The sequence below is a fragment of the Mobula birostris genome, unplaced genomic scaffold, assembly GCF_030028105.1.
Source record: "Mobula birostris isolate sMobBir1 unplaced genomic scaffold, sMobBir1.hap1 scaffold_826, whole genome shotgun sequence".
Classification (NCBI taxonomy): Eukaryota; Metazoa; Chordata; class Chondrichthyes; order Myliobatiformes; family Myliobatidae; genus Mobula; species Mobula birostris.
In genome coordinates, this window is record NW_027278543.1 from 16,731 (window position 1) to 32,060 (window position 15,330).

General features: G+C 44.5%; 1 pseudogene; it reads left to right on the forward strand.

The window, feature by feature from the left end:
- Window positions 1–1,542: 1,542 nt before the first annotated feature.
- On the forward strand, window positions 1,543–14,482 carry LOC140193763 (uncharacterized; annotated as a pseudogene).
- The last annotated feature ends 848 nt before the right edge of the window (window positions 14,483–15,330 follow it).

Genomic DNA, 15,330 nt, shown 5'->3' on the forward strand with positions numbered 1-15,330 from the left:
TGTTGCGAGCCTGCGGTCGGACTGTGACTGTGTCTTTAAGAGCGCCGGAGTGAGGAGGCGGTGCTATGACGTCAGTCACAGGCTGACGGCGCTGACTGTGGATTTAACCATAAGAGAGAGAGAGCGATCTGCAGACAGGCAGTCGGCCAGTCTAAAGAGAGAGAGAGAGAGAGAGGGACTGGAAAAGCTGATAGCTTCAGTTTGTCACAGCTGAGGCTTGGAACTCTCCTATGCTCTTGATCATCGGTACAGGGAACCACAACGAATGTGTGTGGCTATCACTTCGTATAATCCATAGGAGTGAATTTTTGGAATATTTTGGGGGACCGCTTGTGTTAACCCTTGCCTGGGTGTGTTGTGTGGTAACCCCTGGAAGACGGTATTCCTGTGACAGGTCACTTTCGCTGATAACTTGTATGTGGACGGATTCAACGGATAAGAACTTCGAAGACGGCTATTTTGATGTAACGGCCTTTTCTCTACGTTTCACCCTGGATTACAAATATCTCTCTCCCATCATTTATTCCGTGGATTACTGAATTTTCCTACTTTACCATCTGAAGACTCTAAGCTTTGTTCCCTCAGACTCGATAGTTTGGGAGTTATATTTACACATATATACACATAACACTGTAAACTTTCCTTTATTTCGTTAAGTTACTACATTATAAGTAGATACTAGTAAAAATAGTGGATTTAACATCAAAACCAGATTCCAGTGTGAACTGTATTGCTGCTGGTTCGTTTCTAAATCGTTACAGTTCATAACACAGCTTTATAAAACTAGTTAGACCACATCTGGAGTATCTCATACAGTTCTGGTCGCCCCCATTCTCGGAAGGATGTCGGGACTTTGGAGAGGGCGCAGAAGAAGTTTACCAGGATACTGCCTGGATTAGAGGGCATGAGCTGTAACGAGAGGTTGGACACCCAGGGCGGCGCAGGCTGAGGCGAGACTGGAATGACGTTTATAAGATGATGAGAGGAATAGATAGAGTGGACAGACAATATATTTTTCCTGAGGGTTGAAATGTCTAATACATTTAAGGTGAGAGGAGATGTGAGGGGCAAGTTTGTTTATTTCCACAGAGTGATGGGTAGCTGGAATGCTTTGCCTGGGGTGGGGTTGGAGGGTAGGAGGAGGAGGAGGAGGAGGAGAAGGAAGAGAGAGAGAGAGAGAGAGAGAGAGAGACACACACACACACACACACACACACACACACACACACACACACACACACACACACACCGGTCACGTGATCCCGTTCGCCCCTCCCATTTAACCACAGATGGGCAGTATCTGCGCGTCTGTTTCCGAGGCCCCGCCCTCCGGATGATGCAATAATCACTTCGAGCATGCTCACAATGCTGGTTGGGCAGTGTTTTCTTCCCTGCTCAGTGCCGAAGCGGGTCGTCTGCGGATTTGGGAAAGCGTCCTCGCTTTCTCAGTCGGAGACCCGGGCGTCGGGATCACTGTTTGCGGGCCGAAGATGTCACTTTCCCATCTGTGAGTATAGAGACCGATCCCGAGCGGGGAGATCCGATGTTGGCCGTGAGCCCGGAACTGAGGGCCGATTACTCATTTAGTACCCAGTTATCTGGGCTCGTCAAAAATGCGCAGACTTCACTGAATCTGCATTGAACGATTCAAACCAGCAGCCCAGGCTGTCTATTTCCGCAGAATTGAAATGGCAGTCCCGCCAACAGGTCACGTGAGGCTGCTTCCCGCAGATTTGCCCCGCCCTCTGCTGTGCGACGCAAGATCACGTGTTATTGTCTCAAAGACCCAGGATGTGTGGTGATGCTTCGTCCATATTGTGTTGGGAAATCTGATGTTGGCCACTGAGTCCCGTTAACTTCTCCCAACTCGCCTCGATTCCTGAGGCTCCTCGCATTTGTCCTTGAGCATTATGGCTGTTGTGTCTTCTCCCTGACTAGGGTGGGTGAGAAAGAACGTCCCAGGTTGAGGGGATGTTTGATTTCACTGCCTGCTTACCGAGGGACTGGGAAGTCTAGGGGAGAGAATGGTTTCTGTGATGTGCTGATCTGTATCCAAAAGTCTCTGCAGTTCCTCACAGTCACGGGCAGAGTCGTTACCATGCAAGGGGTTGAAGTGTCCTGATGGGAAACTTTCTATGGTGTGCTGATAAAAATTTGGTGAGGGTCAAATTGTAAATGCCAAAGTTCTTATTGTTTGTTCTAACTTCGTCATTTTAAGATCTTTTATATGGTAGTGTTTACTATTAATTCTGTATCTGTGTATTGCTGGAGAACCATCATTGATTCTTCTTGAACTCTTCTCCACCTGGTTCCATTTGCTCATTCCCTGCCCATCTTGTTCAACCTCTGTCCAGTCTCTCTCTCCCCCAACTTCAGTGATGTATATCAACCATCTGGGTCAACCTTGGTCCACCCTGCATTACACCTCTTCAATGATATATATCAGCAATCTTTCTTCTAACACTTGTCTTCATTGTGAGTGTTCTTTTACAGCTTTGGCCTCGCTGAGTTATTTCTGGAATCAGTTTTTGTGAGCTGGAATGCCAAAGGGTCATCAGGTTCCAGTTCTGTTGTGCATTGGTGTGGAGGTGCTAGTTATTGAACTGTGACTGGCTGACACACTGCAGCATTTTACTGGCAGCAAAGAGTACTGGGAGATGTTGGTGCTTGGGCTATAATCCTGTGATTGGCATTCCAGGGATATGGAACTATTGGTGTTTTGGCTTTGACATTGTTCACTGCTTCTACAGATGGGGCTGGGTGGTCATCCTTATGCAATGAAGCAGAAATTTCAAGCAGCTGGACATTGGTTGTGGGGGAATCCCTGACTGCACCACCCAGTCTGAGATGTGGGGATGATGTGTGAGACTCTCGGTGTGGGTAAGTGGCAGGTCCAGCTGTGTGGCTCTGTGAGGTTGGGTCCTGGGATATCACAGTTTTAGATCCAAGTAAAATGGACCCAGGTTTATGAGGTGTTGAACGAATATTTCTGGTCTGGGATCAAATGTTCATATCTGGAGTTCCTTTGGAAGAAATGGCTGTTAATCTGAGGAGCGAATGAGTTTGTATTCCATCCCTCACAAGGAGAGGCTGTGATCAAATGGGCTGTTCTGTGTTTACACCAGTAGAAATAGACCTGGGGGTTCAGTGTTCAAACTGTGTATGGAAATTCCTCCTCACTGTCACCTGTCTGTCAGGCAGTGGAAATCAAACAGGAACTCACGTTGCTGGCAGTCTGCACTAAAAATGGAAAATTGTGAATGCATTCTGACAGAAGATTGTGAACCTGAATTGTTAAATTTGATGCTCTGCCCACAGCAGCTTCTCTCCTGTTGGGCGATTCCGGTGATTCCAGTTTCTTTTTATTACGTTCACCCTGGAATGGTTTACATTTCCTGATTGTCTGTTATACGTGAAAATGTGTTCAGTGTAGTTGTTGCTCACAAGGTTCACATGAGTAATCTCAGAAATGATCAGCTTTATGAATGAGGAGCATTTAACGGGGTGGTGAAAGCAGGTGTGTGGTTAAGTAAACTGACTGAATGCTGAAAAGCCTGGATACAATGGACATGGAGAGGACGTTTCCATTACACGGAGAGTCTGATTTGACAGCACAGTCTCAGAATAAAGAAACTGAGATGAGAAAAATTTCTTCAGCCAAAAGATGGCTGATGCGTGGAATTTGTTGCCACTGAGTGTGGTTGAGGCTGTCATTTGTGTGTATTTAGGGCAAAGATTAATATATTCATGATTGCTAAGTAGCTTCAGGGTTACAGGAGGAAGGCAGGAATATGGTGTTGGAATAAATCTCAGCCATGGTTGAGTGCTGGAGCAAACTCGATGGATCAAATCACCTAATTCTGTTCCTCCATCTCATATCTTACCATGACTGAACGATGAGTCCTTCCTATCCCAAATCAAGTCTTGTGACTTGTCAGGGACAATTACAGATTTGTTCACTGAGATCATTATATTTGTCTTCAATGTTTAGATTTCAGTGAGCAGAAATATTTTGTTCTCCTTTGTATTGTTGACATGCTTCATTATCTTTCATGTTAAAGTTAGACCTGCGGTGAGAGTTTTATTGGAAGAAAAACCCACAACTGGAAGTGAACCATGACTGAAGACGAGGGAACAGCAGCAAGTGAACCAGCCCGAGGACTGAGAGCACAAACTAGAGAGAACCCATCTGACTCAAGGTTTCCATTGATTCACCAGGAGAAAGTTTGGTGAGTCTCATTTACTCAGACACTGGTCCTTTAGACATTACATATCTGTACAAAGTAAGGTAGGGAATAGTTGAGGTGAGAATGAATGTGCCCAGAAATATCAGTTATGCCTCTGTCAGACCCAGTTGCAATCACTCCAGGTCTGGTAATATTCTGTCAGTATCCCAGCTCTTTAAACTCATGCACATTCTCTCAGTGTTTGCTCATTTGAAGAACTTGCATCTTCTGAAGTAGCTTTTGGCCGGTTCTAAGTGTGGAGAGGGAAAGATGGGTGCTTATATTTACTATCTTGCAAAAAGAGGTAATTCTTTGAAATTACTTGCTGCAAACTCACTACCCAAACTCTGGAGAACTCCACGAGGCACAGGGCCTCGACTCCAATAAACAGCTTCCTATCATCATCATCTGCTTCCTATCGTCCAGCTGTTCCCAACAAATATAATTCCTCTCAGTGATCAACTATCAGAATGATTCACTCACTTTTAGATGAACGGGTACCTACACTGTTGGGGTGTTTAGATTGCCGGGAGACAAGGACCACAGGGACGAGAGGTCTTCAGTTAACTGATATGAACCTGTCTTTACCCTGCTGGCAATTCCGGTTTATATCAGTAAAACTGTTGTTTCTGAAAATACAAAACAACGAGACACTGCACTGACTGAACCACCCCAGACCAGATCACTCTGGGAAGTCCTCCTCAGAAACATTGGAGCTTTGTGACCCAACTCGAGACAAGCACCACACTGCCCACTCTACGGACAACATGGCAGAGCAGGGTATCTTGCAGGGGACTTTAAATCACACAATGTTGGTTCATTAATGAAACCCATTAGGTTTCCTTCGCTCACTCCCCGAAATCATTAAAAAACTCCATTAAACAGCTTTCCAGTACAAACATTCACCCATATGTGACGTCATTCTGATGCCCCCACATAAAACCATAAAACATAGGAGCAAAATTAGGCCATTTGGCCCATTGCTCCTGTTCTGCCATTTATTCATGCCTGTTCCAATTTTCCTCATTCCCAGTCTCCTTCCTTCTCCCCATAAACCATCATCAATCAAGAATCTAGGAACCTCTGCCTTTGATATCCATAAGTACTTGGCATTCACAGCATCTCATGACAAAGAATTCCATAGATTCACCACTCTTTGGCTGAAGAAATTCCCCCCATATCCTTTCTAAAAGAATGCCCGCCTATCCCCTTTAATCTGAGGTTGTGTCCTCTGGTCCTGGACTCTCCCAACACAGGAAACATCCTCTCCACATCCACTCCATCAAGGCCATTCACCATTTGATAGGATTCAAAGAAATCATCCTTTATTCCTCTGAATACAGGTCCAGAGCCATCAAATATTCTCATGTGACAGGCCATTCAATTCTGTACTCATTTTCGTAAACCTCCTTTGAACTCTCTCCAGTATTAGCACATCCGTTCTGAGATAAGGGGCCCAAAACTGCTGAGAATAATCCAGGAGCTTTGTGAAGTCTCAACATTACATCCTCACTTTTATATTTAGTTTTGTATTTATATTTTATATTCTTGAACTGAATGCAAATATCATACTTGCCTTCCTCACTAAAGACTGAATGCACAAATTAACCTTTAGGGAATCCTGCACAAGGGCTCCCAAGTCCATTTGCACCTCAGATTTTTTTTGTACATTCTCTCCATTTAGAGAATAGCCAACCCTTTCATTTCTTCTAGCAAAGTGTATAATCATGCACCTCCGGACACAGTATTCCATCTGCCATTTCCTTGCCCATTTTCCTGATCTTTCTCTAGCCTCCCTACTTCTCCAAAATGACCTGTCCTTCCACCTATCTTTAAATTCCCTGCAAACTTTGCAACAAAGCCATCAATTCCATCATCCAAATCATTGGCATATAACATGAAAAGAATTGTTCCCAACATAGACCCCTGTGGAACTCCACTAGGAACCGGTAGCAAGCCAGAAAAGGCTGTCTCTATTCCCACTCGCTTCCTCCTGCCAATCAGTCACTACCTTTTCCCTGTAATAACATAGGCTCAGAGTTTGTTAAGGGTTCTCACGTGTGGCACCTTGTCAAAGGCCTGAAAATCCAAGTACACAACATCAACCAATTCTCCTTTGTCTACCCTGCGTATTATTTCTTCAAAGCATTCCAACAAATTTATCAGACAAGATTTTCCCTTGAGGAAACAATGCTGACTCCGGACTATTTTATCTTGTGCCTCCAAGTACCTCGAACTCACATCCTTAACAATCGACTCCAACATCTTCCCAACCACTGTCAGATTGAGTGGCCTATAGTTTCCTGTTTTCTGCCTCTCTCCCTTCTTAAAGAGAGGAGTGACATTTGCAATATTCCATTCTTCCAGAGCCATTCCTGAATCAAGTGATTCTTGAAGGATCATTACTAATGCCTCCACGATCTCTCTGGCCACCTCTTTCAGAACTGTGGGCATAAACCATCAGGTCCAGGTGACTTATCTGCCTTCAGATCTTCAGTTTCCTGAGAACCTTCTCTTTTGCTGTGGTCCTTTCTGTACAGGTCCCACCTTCACTGGAAGAGAGCCATGGAACAAAAAATCTTACCCCTCTCCTTCCCTCCTCCCACCACAAGCCTGATGTCATGCATGGGTTTGCTACACCAGGGTCTGGCGTCATGTGTATGATTCCTTATGTTAGGGTTCCCCAAACTTCTTTGCACCGTGGACCGGTTTAATATCGGCCGACGGGGGAGGGTGTAGGGGGGATGTTCAAGTTCAACATTGTGTGACAGGGAATGAGGAAAGGTGCAGCTGACTCATATCACCAAATCATATCATTTCCATTCTCTCTGTGTCCTTCATCCTCACTCTCTCTCATCTCCAGTGGTCTGCGTCCCAGTGGTTGGGGACCACTGCCTTACATCTGTGGGTTTGTTTCTCTTGTTTGTGCTGTTTAATATTTTTTATTCCATTCAGACAAGGGAGACACATCCAGATCTGTCACATTCTCTCATTGTGGGTGGGGATTTTTTTCATTGACTCTATTCCACTGTTACAAATTGCCGAAGGGCAGCCAATGTTTCGAGGTATATAGCCCTATTAATGCAAGAAGGAAGCCTTTTCTGTTTTTCTGGGCTTCTCAAACATTTGTACACTTCAGTGAAATCTTCCTCCAGAAGTTCCAGAGGAGAAGCTCAGTCTGTCTAATATTTCCACACAATTAAAGTGGGGAATCGTTTATTATTGTCATGTACCGAGGTTTAATGAAAATCTTGTCTTGCATACCATCCTCTCAGATCAACAAATTACAACAGTAGAAAATAGTAAAACATTAACAGAGTGTAACAAAGCATTATGGTTACAGAGAAAATCCACTGCAGGTGGACATATGGTGCAAGGTCACGTCGACTTACATTATGAAGTGAAGAGTCCATCTTATAATGCTGAGGAATATTCAGTTTGCTTATAACAGCAGAATGGAAAATGTCCCTAGGTCTGGTGGTATGTTTTCTGTTCTTTTGTTTTCATTTATCTTCGACCTGATGGGTGGTTGATAATCGATAATGTCTGGTCTGGAGTTCTGGGAATCTTTAATTATGTTGGCTGATTTACTGAGGCTGCAGGAAGTATAGAGAGAGTATAGAGAGAGGCTTGTTTCCATGATGTGTCCACAGTTCTATTTCTTGAAGTCAAAAGAAGAGAATAGCTGTGCAAAGGTGTGAAGTATCCGGATGGGATACTTTTTATGGTGTAAGCTTAAATTTGCCGGATCAATAACCACACTACAAACAGTTCTTTACTTTATCCTTTTCACCAGTTTATTTGTTCGAACTCAGCCGGCGAGAAGCTCAGAGCCAAGCATCAGAGGGACACAACTCCTCTCCCTCTGGCTGCTCATGATGAATCTCTGTCTAACATGCAGAAACGTTACAGTTATAGAACTAACGAAACAAAGAGCACTTTAGTTCAACTGGTAATCCCACCAAGGCTGTGGAGCAAAACTTAATTTCTTAGATAAGAGAGTCCACTAAATCAGGGTTTTAAATACAAATGAATGTTCTGTCCAATCCTTATTAGTTATTCTCTTTCGTTAGACACTTTGTTCAATTCGTGTCTCATGAGAACTCAACTCTACATAACGTTCCCAAGAGATATCTGTGAGTCGTTAATCTAAACAAGCTGCAAGCAGATTCCTCAGTGAAGGACAAAACAGAAATTTGCACACTATCCAGAACAGAGCACACATAAGTTTGGACTTAGTTTTAACCCATTATTTACAAGAGTCCAAGAATCATTTCTTACATCCCCCAATACCCTTAAAACTTCATCACCAGAGTGTTGTAGCAGATAGTTGCCTTTCTGACTGAAAACCTGTGACTAGTGGTGTGCCACAGTGCAGGATCTGTTGTTGTTTGTCATCTCTATCAGTAACCTGGATGATAGTGTGGTTAACTGGATCAGCAAATTTGTGGATGACACCAGGACTGGTGGTGCAGTGGACAGTGAGGAAGACTATCATGGCTTGCAGTGCGATCTGGACTGCTGGAAAAAATGGTTTGAGAAATGGAAAATGGAATTTAATGCAGACAAGTGTGAGGTGTTGTGCTTTGGTAGGACGTACCAGGGTAGGTCTTACACGGTGACTGGTAGGGCACTGAGAAGTATTGTAGAAGACATGGATATGGGAATACAGGTCTATATTTCACTGAAAATGGTGTCACAGTTCAATAGGGATGGAAAGAAAGATTTTGGCACATCGGCTTTCACAAACGAAAGTGCTAAGTAGAGGAGATGGATGTTATGTTGACATTGTACAAGACATTGGTGAGGCATAATATGGAGTATTGTGTGCAGTTTTCATCACCAACCTACAGGAAAGATGTAAAAGAGTTTGAAAGAGTTCAGAGGAAATTCGCAAGGGTTTTGCCAGGTCTAGAGGTCTTGGGTTATAAGGAGAGATTGAACGGGTCTGGGCTTTATTCCTTGGAATGTAGAGAGTGAGGGGAGATTTGATGGAGGTGTGCCAAAATTATGAGGGTTATAGATGGGGTAAATGCAAGCTGGCTTTTTCCACTGAGATTGGTTGGGACTACAGCCAGGGCCATGGGTTAAGGGTGAAAGGTGACACATTAAGGGGAAAATGAGGGGAAACTTCTTCACACAGACGGTCATCCAGATGTGGAATGAGTAGACAGCCCAACTGTTGCATGCAAGCTCAATTTCAACATTTAGGAGGTTTGTATAGGTCCCTGGATATTCGGGGTACAGGGGTAAACAGTTTAAATAGTTCAACACAAACTAGATGGGCCAAAGGGCCTGTTTCTGTGTTGTACTTTTCTATGACTCTGTGACAAGGTCATGAAATAATACTAATATCAATGTAATTCCTTTTAACAGCTGTGCGGACCAACCATTCATCGGGGCAGGAAATGTTTACATGGCTTTATAACTGTGGCACTTCACATTGACAGTAGATAATAGAAAATCCCAGCTGCAGGTCAACAAAGGCTATTTGTGTGAGAGTGTTTCAGTTACGGTGGGGCCAGGCACCCATGCAGCTCAGTGGGAACAGGGAATATTACCAATGGAGAGTGTTAAACTGAGCCAAGTCACAGATTGGAGATGCAGAAATGTCTGATTCTTATAGAGACAGGAAGAGCTTCAGGAAATTGATGGTCATTCCAGATACCAGCACTGTGCCCAGTTAAAAGATGATTTCTCTCTCCAACTTGTGTTGAACTTTACTGTAACAGTGTGATGCCAGATCACAACTGGACAACTCCAATGATCTAGTCTTAAATGTTGTCCTTCACTCATTGATGGATTTTATAAATCATTTTTCAGGTTAAAAACGACAAGGAATATATCTACGGGAATCTCAAACACAACACACCAGTGTTGCTGTCTCTGTCCAGATATTTAAGAAGTGGAGCAAGGGATTCACTCGATCATCCTTCCTGCTCAGACTGTGGGGAGGGATTTACTCAATCATCTGACTGACTGGCAGGCCTGTCAGTTTACACAGGGGAGAGGCCGTTCACCTTTTCAGACTGTGGGGATTCAAGGTCAATTCATGAAGTTACATCAGCAAGTTCACACTGGGACAAGTCCACTCACCTGTTCTGTGGGTGAGAAGGGATTCAGTTGGTCATCCCAACTGTGGACACACCAGTCAGTTCACACTGGGCAGAGGCTGGTCATCTGCTGAATTTGTGGGGAAAGATTCACTCAGTCATCTGACCTAATGGCTCACCAGCGAGTTCGCACTGGGGAGTGACCGTTCACCTGCTCGGACTGTGGGAAGGGATTCACTCAGTCATCTCATCTACTGAGACACCAGTCAGTTCACACTGGAGAGTGGCCATTCTACTGCTCAGTCTGTGGGAAGGGATTCACTCAGTCACCTGAACTGAAGGTACATCAGAGTTCACACTGGGGAGAGGCCATTCATATGCTCAGACTATGGGAAGAGATTCACAACGTTAGCTACCTTACAAGCACACCAGCGAGTTCACACTGGGGAGAGGCCGTTCACCTGCTCAGTCTGTGGGAAGGGATTCACTCAGTCATCTCAACTGATGGTACATCAGCGAGTTCACACTGGGGAGAGGCCGTTCACCTGCTCAGTCTGTGGGAAGGGATTCACTCAGTCGTCTAAAGTGCTGAGACACCAGTCAGTTCACACTGGGGTGTGGCCATTCACCTGCTCAGAGTGTGGGAAGGGATTCACTGAATCATCCTCCGTACAGAGACACCAGTCAGTTCACACTGGGAAGTGGCAGTTCACCTGCTCAGACTGTGGGAAGGGATTCATTTCGTCATCTCAACTGAAGATACATCAGCGAGTTCACACTGGGGAGAGGCCGTTCACCTGCTCAGACTGTGAGAAGGGATTCATTTTGTCATCCCAACTGAAGGTACATCAAAGAGTTCACAATGGGGAGAGGCCATTCGCCTGCTCAGACTGTGGAAAGAGATTCACTTCGTCATATCACCTACTGAGACATCAGTCAGTTCACACCGGAGAGTGGCCATTCACCTGCTCAGTTTGTGAGAAAGGATTCACTTCATCATATCACCTACAGAAACACCAGTCAGCCCACACAGGGAAATGACTGTTCACCTGCTCAGTCTGTGGAAAGGGATTCACTCATTCAGCTCAACTGAAGTTACATCAGCGAGTTCACACTGGGGAGAGGCCATTCTCCTGCTCTGAATGTGGGAAGCGATTCACTCAGTTATCTAACCTTATGTAACTCTCGCTTCAGCTGGCAGCTTAAAATAGGGGGTGATAGCCCCCCAGCCCAGCAAAACTTAAGAAATCTCATTTGGGTGGATGCTGCGTAATGTGTCCCCTGTTACAAATCAGTACCACGAAATAATAAACAGTACACAATATGTGATTAAATGAATGAGATTTAAAATTCTTACTTTGACTATAGAGTTAGTAAAGAAAACAAAAATAAAGAAAATGGGCCCACTCTCTTCATTCGCATCTTCTCATCTCTCCCCAGCAAAAGACCATGAAATCTCTCTTCCAGACTCACAAGAAAGAACATTTCTGTCATTGGATAGCCCCGCACTCCAAAACCCTGTTATCTCTAGTCGTAACCTAAACATTGCTGCTTCAGAGAAACCATTACCTCAGCAGTGAAACATTAGAGAAAGGCCGTTACATGAGCAGTGAAACCTACAGCGTGTTACACTTGTGACACACGACCGGGTTCACACTGGGAGAAAGTTTCAATAAGCTGCATGCTCGATATTTGTCCATCATTGTTTCTCAAAGCAATTTCGAGAGTGACTGTCGGTGCTGAACTCTGCAATTATTGCTGCTGGTCACCACACCCAGTTCTGCACCCTGGTCACTGGGCATGGGAGGAGTTTCTTCTGCTGCATATTCACCTTTAATGGGACTGGAGTTTAATATTCTGGATCTGAGACAAATAAATCAGTTCCATTTTAAACTCTGTCTCTAGTACTTAATGAATTTATAACATACCTAGTGTACAGTAGAGAGTTGACTCAGGCCGGCTGGACCCTGCCAGTGATTCTGTTCCACAACAGTCCTTTTCAATCCTTCCCTGTTGTTCACCTCTTGCTCTCCCTGTGGTGATGGGTTTCAAACAGTCACCACTCTGTGAGTTAAGAGGTTTCCCTTGAATTTTCTGCAGACTGAAGAAGTCAAGCTGACTGCAGTTCTGTCTGAGATATTCTTTGCCCCTCGTATCTCTGGGCTGAGGAAGAATGACATTGGTAGTTAACCTCCTTAATCATGACTCATTTCCACATTATCGGTCATTTTCCCTGTTTGTAAAGGGTTGTTAGAAAACACCACAGTCCTCTAAAGACATGGGAACAGAATGGGAAACCATCAGTTGGATGTTCAATGGAGCAGGGTCAGAAACCGGAGGTGGGTCTGCACAGGGCAGAGTTTGAGGCTCTGGACGATGGTCAGGGTAAGAATGTACAATGAGGAGAAGGGAATCAGCAGTGGGGCTTGGCAATGTATGTCAGAGTAGCAACATTTGGAAGCTGATTGACAGGGAAAATAATTTGTTTGTCTGACTGATGACACAAACAATGACTATGGTGAGGTGCTCCACTAGTTGAGGAACATGTGTGTGTTGGGAATGGTTTTATCTATTGAGGGAGTTGTTCCTGCTTGTGTATCCTGTAATATTATATCTGAATGGTTATTATGGATTGTCCTGTCTGAAATAATGTATTGATTATCATATAATTTGTAAGATTTTGACTCTAAAACCGGACCAGGCATAACCGTCCATAGTGAAATCCCTGCGATCTGAGCAGACGAGGTGTCAACGAGAAAGCGTCCAAAGACTGGCTCAAAGTTGGAGACGTCTTCCCAGAAACAGAATGTTTCCTTGTCGCAATGCAGGACCAGGTGGTTAAGACAAAGACATCAAAAAATTGGCAGTAAAAAACTAACAAATTCAAGACGATAAAAGTAGAATATATCATGTGAAACCAGAAAATATCCCACACATTACAGTATCCTGCAACAGTTTAATTCAGTCTTACACGGGTACAATCAAGTGACAAACATTTTTCACCAAAATATTGCTTTAACATATAAAATTATGAAACATTCTATGGGTTATTATAAATACAATCCTAATCCAGTTTTGGAGTCTATTACGGCCAATCCATGATTAGAGATGTGGCAACACCTGGAGCCCGTCCGGATCTAATATTACAGGATAATAGGGATAGTCATTCCGAACACACACAACACATGAAAATCAAATAGTGAGAAACAGCAGAAATATGCTAACCTTAAAGAGGAAAATGAAAGGCTATGGTACACGAGCAGGGTATACATTGTCCTATTTGTAATATACACGACTGGCATCATTCCAAAGTCACCACACAACAGCATTAAACAATTCGACCCGCACGACAATATTTATGTAAATCTCCAGACAGCCACAATACACAACACCATCAGAATCGGCCGAGAGTTCCAAGCGATTGAGAAATCAGTGGGCTTGTCCGTGTCCATACCGCGATTTTTATCAGTTTGAGCTGAGATAAAAAATAAAAATAAACATGCGATTCCACTGGAGTGAATGCAGAGGAGAGTCAACACGCAATCTGATCGGATGGAATTTTATTAGAAATCAGGAAGTGAGATGACATTATTTTCCTTGAAGCAGAGCAGGCATCGGAGGTTTCGGTGAAAATTTGCACAATTATGCATGGGTTCTGCGGTGTTAAACATTCCTCCGTAACATCGTTGTCTAATGCGATGGACAAGTGCAAGCTTTACTGTAAGTTCGTGTAGACTGTTGACTTTTTTTTCCACTTCATTCTTATGCAAAAGACGAAAGTAACTAATGAGTTGCATTTTTGCCGATTTGCTCCTGAATGTCCCCAGAACCTGTCTCGCTTTCTCAGACCGAGAAGGGTCTGGCGGTGACGAGAACGGGAATATGGTGGAAAACTGAAAATAAAAGGTAGGATGAGTTTAATAATCGGTAGGAGAGGAGGTGGCGGGGTGCGGGTGTCGGAGACTCTGTTCCTGTGCTGTGTTTCTCTCGGGCTCGAAACCAGATTTACTCTCCCCGCTGCCAATTCCTCCGATGATCATTGGTTCTGTAGAGTCAAGATCGAAAACATTGCAACCGCCGCCGAGAAGAGCTTAGTTATTTTGTTTATTAATTAGTTGAATAATTGACCTGAGCGGATATTTCGTTACGCTGATGAACTGCTCTCTGAACTTGGACTGTTACCCCAAAAATAAAAGTGTTTGTGCAGCAACTTAATATCATCAGCATGTCTCCTGACTGTTCAAATATGTATTCCGAATAGTTGTAATTACTTGGATCCAATCGGGCAATGGTGAAGTAATGAAATTCGGCAACACTCACCGACCACAGGGTGATGAAGCTTCCGGAGATGGTGAGAAGTAAGATCACAGACCTCCTCCTGCTCTCCATCTCCGGGTCACTGCGGTTCTCCGCCTTGCTCTGACCCCTCAGCCCCTTACGGACGCGACTAGTCACTAAAATGTGTCTGACTGTCAGGGCGTTGAACAGTAGTATTAACACGAACGGGTGTGATGGCGTTAGGACGGTAGAAAACCACCGATATCCCCCCCCCCCCCCCCCCCCCGGGATCCGTATCGTGGCCCGGCTTTCGAATACAGTCCCAGTTGATCACTTTCGCGGGACGATATATAAAGAAGTTAGACATATCTTTAAAACAGAGCAGAACGCCGGTTGTTGTCAGAACCACAGCCGCAGTTTTCCCGGTGCAATATTTTATTTTCCACTTCTGGCAACAAATGGCGACAAACCGATCAAATGTAAAAGGGACGGTAAACCAGACCGAACAGTCTGTGACTGCCTCTCCCAGGACAGAGATCACACTGCACACGGGGGTGATGTCCAGGAAAGTCCGGGGAAGTAATAATAACCGACCCGCCACAATATCACCGCAAAAACGATGGTCAGTAATCCGCCGCTGCCGTGGCCACCAGGTAGCGAGTGGTGCGGGTGGAGAGGCCGCACTTTCCCCGGGACAGGATCACCGTCGCCACTAAATTCACTGGGAAACAACAGAGAGAGCGAGTGAGTTGCTGTCTGTCCGCTCCGTGGGT